Raw genomic sequence first — 10,138 nt, forward strand, 5'->3', positions numbered from 1 at the left:
GTGATTGCCATTTGTATAACCCGTTTTATTCGAAACACCATGGTTAAACTATAGTTAGTGTAGTAAAACCATGGTTAATTTGTAGTTACCCTGGTTTAACTAACCTTTTTTTTTTGTAGTGCCACGTAAAAAAATGATAAAATAAAATTAACATTACAGATTAAGTCATAATATTTTGAGAGTAAAGTTGAAATACTACCAGAAATATTACCAGAATAAATTAAAATATTTTGAGAATAACGTCAAAATTATGAGCATAAAGTCGAAATACTAGCAGAATAAATTCAAATACTTCGCGAATAAAGTAAAAATTATGAGCATAAAGTAGAAATACTAGCAGAATAAATTAAAATATTTTGCGAATAAAGTCAAAATTATGAGCATGAAGTCGAAATACTAGCAGAATAAATTCAAATATTTCGCCAATAAAGTCAAAATTATGAGCATAAAGTCGAAATACTACCAGAATAAATTCAAATATTTCGCGAATAAAGTCAAAATTATGAGCATAAAGTCGAAATACTAGCAGAATAAATTCAAATATTTCGAGAATAAAGTCAAAATTAAGAGCATAAAGTCGAAATACTAGCAGAATAAATTCAAATATTTCGACAATAACGTCAAAATTATGAGAATAAAGTCGAAATACTAGCAGAATAAATTAAAATATTTTGCGAATAAAGTCAAAATTATGAGAATAAAGTCGAAATACTAGCAGAATAAATTAAAATATTTCGCGAATAAAGTCAAAATTATGAGCATAAAGTCGAAATACTAGCAGAATAAATTAAAATATTTTGAGAATAACGTCAAAATTATGAGAATAAAGTCGAAATACTAGCAGAATAAATTAAAATATTTAGAGAATAAAGTCAAAATTATGAGAATAATGTCGAAATACTAGCAGAATAAATTCAAATATTTAGAGAATAAAGTCAAAATTATGAGCATAAAGTCGAAATACTAGCAGAATAAATTCAAATATTTTGAGAATAACGTCAAAATTATGAGAATAAAGTCGAAATACTAGCAGAATAAATTCAAATATTTAACGAATAAAGTCAAAATTATGAGCATAAAGTCGAAATACTACCAGAATAAATTCAAATATTTAGAGAATAAAGTCAAAATTATGAGCATAAAGTCGAAATACTAGCAGAATAAATTAAAATATTTAGAGAATAAAGTCAAAATTATGAGAATAAAGTCGAAATACTAGCAGAATAAATTCAAATATTTAGAGAATAAGTCAAAATTATGAGCATAAAGTCGAAATACTAGCAGAATAAATTAAAATATTTAGAGAATAAGTCAAAATTATGAGCATAAAGTCGAAATACTAGCAGAATAAATTCAAATATTTAGAGAATAAGTCAAAATTATGAGCATAAAGTCGAAATACTAGCAGAATAAATTAAAATATTTAGAGAATAAGTCAAAATTATGAGCATAAAGTCGAAATACTAGCAGAATAAATTCAAATATTTAGAGAATAAAGTCAAAATTATGAGAATAAAGTCGAAATACTAGCAGAATAAATTAAAATATTTAGAGAATAAAGTCAAAATTATGAGAATAAAGTCGAAATACTAGCAGAATAAATTAAAATATTTAGAGAATAAGTCAAAATTATGAGCATAAAGTCGAAATACTAGCAGAATAAATTAAAATATTTAGAGAATAAGTCAAAATTATGAGCATAAAGTCGAAATACTAGCAGAATAAATTCAAATATTTAGAGAATAAAGTCAAAATTATGAGAATAATGTCGAAATACTAGCAGAATAAATTCAAATATTTCGACAATAACGTCAAAATTATGAGAATAAAGTCGAAATACTAGCAGAATAAATTAAAATATTTAGAGAATAAAGTCAAAATTATGAGCATAAAGTCGAAATACTAGCAGAATAAATTCAAATATTTAGAGAATAAAGTCAAAATTATGAGCATAAAGTCGAAATACTAGCAGAATAAATTCAAATATTTAGAGAATAAAGTCAAAATTATGAGAATAATGTCGAAATACTAGCAGAATAAATTCAAATATTTCGACAATAAAGTCAAAATTAAGAGCATAAAGTCGAAATACTAGCAGAATAAATTCAAATATTTCGACAATAACGTCAAAATTATGAGAATAAAGTCGAAATACTAGCAGAATAAATTCAAATATTTTGAGAATAACGTCAAAATTATGAGCATAAAGTCGAAATACTAGCAGAATAAATTCAAATATTTTGAGAATAACGTCAAAATTATGAGAATAAAGTCGAAATACTAGCAGAATAAATTCAAATATTTCGCGAATAAAGTCAAAATTATGAGAATAAAGTCAAAATACTACCAGAATAAATTCAAATATTTTGCGAATAAAGTAAAAATTATGAGCATAAAGTCGAAATACTAGCAGAATAAATTCAAATATTTCGACAATAAAGTCAAAATTATGAGAATAAAGTAGAAATACTAGCAGAATAAATTCAAATATTTCGACAATAAAGTAAAAATTATGAGCATAAAGTAGAAATACTAGCAGAATAAATTCAAATATTTCGACAATAAAGTAAAAATTATGAGCATAAAGTAGAAATACTAGCAGAATAAATTCAAATATTTTGCGAATAAAGTCAAAATTATGAGCATAAAGTCGAAATACTAGCAGAATAAATTCAAATATTTAGAGAATAAAGTAAAAATTTTGAGAATAAAGTCGAAATACTACCAGAATAAATTCAAATATTTTGCGAATAAAGTCAAAATTATGAGCATAAAGTCGAAATACTAGCAGAATAAATTCAAATATTTAGAGAATAAAGTCAAAATTATGAGCATAAAGTCGAAATACTAGCAGAATAAATTCAAATATTTCGCGAATAAAGTCAAAATTATGAGAATAAAGTAGAAATACTAGCAGAATAAATTCTAATATTTAGAGAATAAAGTCAAAATTATGAGAATAAAGTCGAAATACTAGCAGAATAAATTCACATATTTAGAGAATAAAGTCAAAATTATGAGAATAAAGTAGAAATACTAGCAGAATAAATTCAAATATTTAGAGAATAAAGTCAAAATTATGAGAATAAAGTAGAAATACTAGCAGAATAAATTCAAATATTTAGAGAATAAAGTCAAAATTATGAGAATAAAGTAGAAATACTAGCAGAATAAATTCAAATATTTCGCGAATAAAGTCAAAATTATGAGAATAAAGTAGAAATACTAGCAGAATAAATTCAAATATTTAGAGAATAAAGTCAAAATTATGAGAATAAAGTCGAAATACTAGCAGAATAAATTCAAATATTTAGAGAATAAAGTCAAAATTATGAGAATAAAGTAGAAATACTAGCAGAATAAATTCTAATATTTAGAGAATAAAGTCAAAATTATGAGAATAAAGTCGAAATACTAGCAGAATAAATTCACATATTTAGAGAATAAAGTCAAAATTATGAGTATAAAGTCGAAATACTAGCAGAATAAATTCAAATATTTAGAGAATAAAGTCAAAATTATGAGAATAAAGTAGAAATACTAGCAGAATAAATTCAAATATTTAGAGAATAAAGTCAAAATTATGAGCATAAAGTAGAAATACTAGCAGAATAAATTCACATATTTAGAGAATAAAGTCAAAATTATGAGAATAAAGTAGAAATACTAGCAGAATAAATTCTAATATTTAGAGAATAAAGTCAAAATTATGAGAATAAAGTCGAAATACTAGCAGAATAAATTCAAATATTTAGAGAATAAAGTCAAAATTATGAGAATAAAGTCGAAATACTAGCAGAATAAATTCAAATATTTAGAGAATAAAGTCAAAATTATGAGAATAAAGTAGAAATACTAGCAGAATAAATTCAAATATTTAGAGAATAAAGTCAAAATTATGAGAATAAAGTAGAAATACTAGCAGAATAAATTCTAATATTTAGAGAATAAAGTCAAAATTATGAGAATAAAGTCGAAATACTAGCAGAATAAATTCAAATACTTAGAGAATAAAGTCAAAATTATGAGAATAAAGTCGAAATACTAGCAGAATAAATTCAAATATTTTGAGAATAAAGTCAAAATGTTTCGAGAAAAGTCAAAATTATGAGAAAAAGTCGAAGTGTTTTGAGAATAAAGTCAAAATTATGAGAATAAAATTTAAACATTACGAGAATAGTCAAAATATTTCAATCATAAAGTTGAAACTACGCGAATAAAATCTAAATATTTTCAGAATAAATTCAAAATTATGAGTATAAAGTCGAAATATTACCAGAATAAATTCAAATATTTAGGGAATAAAGTCAAAATGTTTCAAGAGAAAAGTCAAAATAATGAGAATAAAGTCAAAGTGTTTTGAGAATAAAGTCAAAATTATGAGAATAAAATTTAAATATTACGAGAATAGTCCAAATATTTCAATCATAAAGTTGAAACTACGCGAATAAAATCGAAATATTTTCTGAATAAATTCAAAATTATGAGAATAAAGTTGAAATTAGAAGAATAAAGTCAAACTATTTTAAGAATTAATCGAAAGTAGAATGAATCGAAGTAGAAATATTTCGAGAATAAAGTCAAAATGTTTGAGAGTACAGTCAAAATTACGATAATTAATTTGTAGCAACTCTGAGATTAAAGTTATTTTGAGAGTATATTCTCCCCTATTGTGCAATATTTTGACTTTGTTCTTGTAATTGTAATTTACTCCTGAAATGTTATGACTTTAATCTCGTAATTTTAGATTTTCAAATTTTATTTAACGTGGCACTGAAACGCTGGTATAAAACCCTGGTTAATTTTCGTAAAGGGTAAAAATATATATCAGTACCAGTGTTTTGACTCGAGATGTACACTGCCAGTAGTTTTTAAGACATTATAAAAACTACTTCATAAGAATGTAAGTAGTTTTAAAAGCTACGTTTATAAAAATGTCCTATTTGAACTATGGCCTAATCCTGGCTTAATCTAAGATCTGTCTGTGAAAACAGAGACCGGTTGCATAATCCGCTTAGAGTAGTCTTAAAAAGTTAGTCATCTTTTTTTTTTTTTTTTTTTCAAGGCTAGTCATAACTTTCTGAAGTCAGTCACCAAAAGGTAGATTGGTCTAATTTGAATCCAAAAAGTAGCTAGTTGGTCAAACTAGTACTTAAGACACAGTCTTAACATCGTGACTATGTTTATGCAACTGGCCCCAGGCCTTAAAGTTAAACATAAGACTTATTTAAAGGGGCCGTACATCCAAGAGTTATTTTTCTTTAATGATGGTGATGACATGCCTGTTCCATCGTTTCTTCATCAGTCTGATCCACGCTGCAGGAGAAATACACCGACGGTCTGTGCGCTTTCTGCAGGACAAACACACAGTGAGCAGCGTTCAAACCACAGCGTCTCCGCAGGCAGACAGCGGTATTACCGTACTTGGTTCTGTCCTGAGGCTCTGGACGGGTTCCTGCCGGACTGCATCTGCTCCGCGGCCGGACTGCTCGCTCTCTGTCATAAACACAGGTCAAATACATGAGCAGAGTGGCTGACACACAGGTTACAGCCGGCAGGCGTGTGTGTAAACAAATTCTCAATAGCAATGTAAAAAAACACCCTTTTACCTTGTCAAATTCAGCTCTGCAAAAACTCAACTCATTTTATGGCATGGCCCCTTTAAATGCTAATGAGCGCTGCTTGCCCCGCCCCTTTCTGCTGTGGTTATTATGAGACGTAATGTTTACTTTAGCCACATTTTGCAGCATTTAGAGGCGAAACTTGCCAACAAGCACATTATTAAGAAAGGCCATTTGCAAAGATGCATAAAAACCCCTGATCCTCACTTCTGCCGTGGGTGACGCTGCATCAGGAATGATTCACACGAGCATAGATGTACATTATCTCGATCAGGATTGGCGCTTTTCTTTATTAAAAAAAAAGTAACATTTCTCCGCATCTTCAGCGTGAGATGTCGGGAGTAAATGACGACTGCTATGTTCAGTATTACATCTAGCAACAGAACACCTCAATCGCTCAATTAGAGTCTTCCTCTGCACCTGAGTCACACAATGGAGATCGGAGTTAAACGGTGAGGGCGGAGCTAAGGTAAGACGCTCGTGTCAATCAACTATTGTGGGAGGGGCCTCTGTCTGTGTGTCGTCACACCCACAAGAAGCTGAGAATGACCTGATTTTAAAAAGGGGATATTACTTTTAAAGATAAAAAAAAAAAAATACCACTGGGTGGATTTTTATCATTGTAGGGTGGTTATGGTCACAAACTGACAAACTACATGTAAAAGTAAGGGAGTTTTGCATCCGATGACCCCTTTACAGGCCCTATAACACTATTGATAATAACGACCGGCTATGGCATCAATAGGCCTTTACAAATAGTTTTATTCTTATTGTATTCAATATTTTCATGTGAACGTTACAGGACTTGTGTACATGTTTATTTACCAGTGTGTGTAGGGAGCTTGACGAGTGAGCCCTTGATAGTGTGCCACTGTCTCGGTCATCCTCTAGTTCGTCCCATTCCGAGTGAGGAGCTTTGCTCTGGGAGTGACTAGAAACACACAAACACAGGTTCAGCTGACCCAGGTCACTTTCTCCTGCGAGAACCCTCATCTGAAGGTATGACATCTTTCACCGTGTTCTACACATCATCAGGTATGTTTACTTCATATTTGGTACACTTTAACTAGGAAATTAGGATAACCGTGCTACATAGTGTTGAACAGTGATAAGACATTTTCTGTCCACCTGGCTGGTTTGTAGCGGGAAAGTTCTCGTTTCTGTCTGCTCTCCATCCCCCTGAGGTTGCTGGGACCCTCCCTCTGGAAGACGGTTTTGACCTTGGGAAGGTCAGCCATCACGGCATATTCCTCGCGGTTGAGACCCGACGACCCGGCCGAGAGATGACTGGACTCCGAGTCCATGGAGCTCTGAGAAGAGGTGTGTCTTTGGACCGGAGAGGCTGGGGAGGGACTTCTGTGTCGGCTCTGCGCTCGCCGGCTATTGGGCGTGGAGTTTTGTGCCTCTTGGTTCTGCCGCAAGCTGCTCCTCTTGCTTCCATCTCGTGGCGTTTCCCAGCCAACAGAGGTAGATTTCGTAAAGGAGCCGATTGGTTTCTTCTCAGTGCTGTGGCGCGAGGGGGAGGAGTTACGCGAGATTGGCTGGGTGTGGAGAGAGTGGGAGGAGCCTCTCCAGCGGCCTGAGGAATCATGCTGTGATTGGTTACTCGTGGTGTTTCTTACGTAAGAGCTGGAGCTGGTTCTGTCGCTCATGGTGTTCCTCAGAGGGACATGCTCTGCGATCTCACGCCTCAGCGTAGACATCTGCGAGTCTGGCTTGCGAGGAGGAGCTAAGGGGGAGGGACTGCGGCTCTTAGGACTACGGGTTGACGAGGACTGGCTTGTTTCGGACTTACGAAGCGATGAGGGACCAGGGTTTTTGTGATGACCTCGGCTTGGGGAAGAGTGTCGGCTGTCTCGGTTGTAGCTGTGAAGGGAGCTCTTGGGTTCTGCTTTCTTCATTGTGGCTTGGCTTTGCACTTCGTAGCTTTTCCTGGAAGGGGAGGGGCTTTTCCTGTCATGACTCCATCCGTTAGACACGGATCTTCTATCCGATTGACTTGGTGTTCCATAGCCCTTTCTGACTGGAGACGCGCTTCGCCGACCCTCTTGAATCCGTCTTGATGAGCCATTTGTCTCTGGCCTTCCCGCAGGGGACCGGCTTCTGGAATCAAACCGGCTCTTTAAGGAAGAGGAGGAACCCTGTCTGTCGTGACCAAGTTCATTTATTTCAGTTTTCCTAACAGCAGGACTATCATAACTCTTTCTGGAGGGGGACTGGCTTCTGGAATCATAGCGTCCCACTGAAGAAAAGGCACTCTGTGGGCTTTTTATTTCAGCTTTCCTAACAGCAGGACTATCATAACTCTTTCTGGATGGGGACTGGCTTCTTGAATCATAGCGTCCCACTGAAGAGAAGGCACTCTGTGGGCTTTTTATTTCTGTTTTCCTAACAGCAGGACTATCATAACTCTTTCTGGAGGGGGACTGGCTTCTTGAATCATAGCGGCTCACTGAGGAGAAGGCACTCTGTTTGTCATGACCGCGCTCGTAAGAAAAGCCTTTCGTCGCAGGACCTTCGTAACTCCGTCTGGAAGGGGACAAGCTTCCGCGGTTCTCTGTAGACCCACCGAAGGAGCTGTTGGTCTCGGGTTTCCGTAAAGTGCCTCTCAGATCCATGTGAGACAGAGACTTATTGATGCTACTGACAGTGCCCGCAGTGCTTGCCAATGATCTGAGGTTTCCAGAGTAACTGTTCCGCACCGGGCTGACCGACGCCCGATCTTGTCCGCCGGTTCGAAAGCCAACCGTGTTGAGCGAGGAGCTGGACTCGGCCCGTCTAAACGGGGAGGTACTACGGGAGGGAGAAGAGGAACGGGAGACACCAGAACCTCTTTGGGAAGAGTTGAGCGTTCCCGGTTGCCGCGAGGGAGACGTGTGGGCATTTCGTCCACCTCTTCGCCCGGAGGCTCCGAACGATTCCGCTTGTTTGAAAGGGGTGGGACTCAGGGCCCGTGGACCCGCAAGGGCCTCGACCTCCAGGCTGAGATCCACCGGCTCAGGAGGATAGTTTTCCTCGGGCTGCTCGCCATTCTGAAATTCTGAGGTTCTTCTTTCTGAAGGGACGCCCAGATCCGGGTTCCGAAATGGAATGGTGGCTTTAGGTTCGGGGCTTTTGTTGCTAGGCAGAGGATGCCCTCTCTCTGAGTGCCGATAGGGAGCGGGAGGGCTTTGATCACGGAAGGCTCTGCCACCCGCAGCCCTTCCCAGAGAGAAATATCCGCTCTCCCGATCTCTCCGTTCCTTCACGCTGCCTGCGGACAGAGAGACAAGATCATGACCTGTGTTAATATGTGAAATGATACTGCACTTGTGCACCGTGACGCAGCGTTTAGGAAAAGCCCAGAGCAACTCGACACCACCTGACACCTCAAACTGCCACTCTAACTATCCCAACAACACCACAAGCTGCTCGATTGGTAACTGGATATTGGTGTTTTCCTCACCGTGAGAAAAACCAAACTGCCCAAAACCATCGCTGCGACTCTGGGTCACCTCTGTCCAGCCTCGGGGGCTCGTCCGGTGCGGTGGCGGATCTAAGCGGGTCATTCTACGGCAGGATGAAGGATGATGGAGGAGGCTGGAGTATTCTGTACCGGCAGAGCTGCTGTACACAGAATCCTCACCCTGACTGGGATAAAAGGTATATAAGGGAAGAATTGGAATTGATGCCGGAACTGAACAACCCACTCCTCAAAAGTCCCCAAAACACATTCTTAGAGCAAAGCATGCAATAAAAGTTGCGTTTAATGCAAGATATATACCATAGCAACAGTAAAGACTCAACATGTCAGTCAGATTTAAATGCTGAATAACAAGCGGAGGCTCTTCAGCAGCCTTACCTGTCCGAGCTTTGGTCGTCGTCTCCGTCACACAGGTACAGGTCACAGTCGGGACTCAAGATGCAGAGGGAGCCGTCCTCAAAGCCCCGCCCCCCTCTGCTGACATCACAGTAGCTGCTCACCACTGACAGCACGTCTGAGTCGTCCTGATTGGTGGACAGAGCACAGGCAACCAATCAGAAGGCAGCACATACAATTGAGCAGATCTGTGTTCTCATGGAACGTCAAAGTGTCAGAACAGAAGGATGCTGCCACACTTTTACAGATTTATCGAGCGTGAATATGTCTAGCTAGGTTTCTACATCAATCATGTCAGGGCTTCTGTAAATGTGTAACATTATTTATAGATTTCTTGCTCCAAATAAAACTGTGCCATGCTTCAGACCTGTTAACAGGAGATTTCTAAGGAAACAAAGCAACTAAAATAGCACTTGACATGCAGTGTCTCTCTCTCTCTCACACACACACACACACACACACACACACACACACTGTACTGGTTTAAGGTTTCACAGCTGTAACTTGGTCTGGTTTGTGGCTTTTCAGCTCATCATTATTTTAGCTCAGTGGAGAATCATCAGCTGAAATATCATTATTCATCGAATACAGATGAACATTCTAAGATCTTAAACACCCTAGCAGCCATTTAAAACACCATAGCAACATCTCAGATGAC

The sequence above is a fragment of the Garra rufa genome, chromosome 1 (assembly GCF_049309525.1).
Source record: "Garra rufa chromosome 1, GarRuf1.0, whole genome shotgun sequence".
In the NCBI taxonomy this organism is placed as follows: domain Eukaryota; kingdom Metazoa; phylum Chordata; class Actinopteri; order Cypriniformes; family Cyprinidae; genus Garra; species Garra rufa.